General features: G+C 46.6%; 1 non-coding gene across 1 annotated transcript; it reads right to left on the reverse strand.

Annotated features, from left to right (window-relative positions):
• Positions 1-219: 219 nt before the first annotated feature.
• On the reverse strand, positions 220-293 carry Trnas-cga (transfer RNA serine (anticodon CGA)). The gene has a single exon. It is a non-coding gene; the product is annotated as a tRNA-Ser (tRNA).
• Between the last annotated feature and the right edge of the window lie 1,364 nt (positions 294-1,657).

Genomic DNA, 1,657 nt, shown 5'->3' on the forward strand with positions numbered 1-1,657 from the left:
ACGACCGGTACTCACAGCTTTACTTCTGCCAGTATCCGTCTCCTACCTTCCAAACTTTACATAAGCTCTTCTGCGAACCAAGCAGAACTAGCACTTCTGAAAGAAAGGATATTGCGGAGACATGGCTTAGCCACAGCCTAGGGGATGTTTCCAGAATGAGATTTTCACTCTGCAGCGGAGTGTGCGCTGATATGAAACTTCCTGGCAGATTAAAACTGTGTGCCCGACCGAGACTCGAACTCGGGACCTTTGCCTTTCGCGGGCAAGTGCTCTACCAACTGAGCTACCGAACACGACTCACGACCGGTACTCACAGCTTTACTTCTGCCAGTATCCGTCTCCTACCTTCCAAACTTTACAGAAGCTCTTCTGCGAACCAAGCAGAACTAGCACTTCTGAAAGAAAGGATATTGCGGAGACATGGCTTAGCCACAGCCTAGGGGATGTTTCCAGAATGAGATTGTCACTCTGCAGCGGAGTGTGCGCTGATATGAAACTTCCTGGCAGATTAAAACTGTGTGCCCGACCGAGACTCGAACTCGGGACCTTTGCCTTTCGCGGGCAAGTGCTCTACCAACTGAGCTACCGAAGCACGACTCACGACCGGTACTCACAGCTTTACTTCTGCCAGTATCCGTCTCCTACCTTCCAAACTTTACAGAAGCTCTTCTGCGAACCAAGCAGAACTAGCACTTCTGAAAGAAAGGATATTGCGGAGACATGGCTTAGCCAGGAAGTTTCATAGCAGCGCACACTCCGCTGCAGAGTGAAAATCTCATTCTGGAAACATCCCCTAGGCTGTGGCTAAGCCATGTCTCTGCAATATCCTTTCTTTCAGAAGTGCTAGTTCTGCTTGGTTCGCAGAAGAGCTTCTGTAAAGTTTGGAAGGTAGGAGACGGATACTGGCAGAAGTAAAGCTGTGAGTACCGGTCGTGAGTCGTGCTTCGGTAGCTCAGTTGGTAGAGCACTTGCCCGCGAAAGGCAAAGGTCCCGAGTTCGAGTCTCGGTCGGGCACACAGTTTTAATCTGCCAAGAAGTTTCATATCAGCGCACACTCCGCTGCAGAGTGAAAATCTCATTCTGAGGTACTGTTATCTTACTGCTGAAGAAAAAAATTCGGCAGGCATTACTGCATATGGAAACAGGACAAGCCTGCAGTACTGAGGAAAGTCTCCAAACAACAGTCTGAAGGTGATGATCTCTACATTTAATCCCATACTTCCAGTGAGAAGTAGCGGTGTCAGGTGATCCAATAAGACTATGTCCATCTCCACAAGTGATGTCGGTCAGTCATTGTGTGGAACTCAATAACTTATCAGTGTATGGATGGGATGGAAAAGACACCATTGATATGGAGTGACATACTGTAATTATAGAACCACAGTTGATAGTGTGATCAACATTAGCAATTTTACCAATTGTTCATCACCAGCGAATGACACAGCAGAATGCTTTGCTATTTCTACATCGTCACTAAACCACCTCTCCACTACTTAGAGAGTATCATATACTCGTACTAGACTGTTAATGACGACAGATGACTATGAAGCACATCCATTCAGTCATATGAGTACACCAAAGTATACTGGACAATGTCCAATACCCAAGCAGTTAGGCTATCTACATATTTCTATTACCCATCCAAGTGCACTAGATC

The sequence above is a fragment of the Schistocerca gregaria genome, chromosome 2, assembly GCF_023897955.1.
Source record: "Schistocerca gregaria isolate iqSchGreg1 chromosome 2, iqSchGreg1.2, whole genome shotgun sequence".
NCBI lineage: Eukaryota > Metazoa > Arthropoda > Insecta > Orthoptera > Acrididae > Schistocerca > Schistocerca gregaria.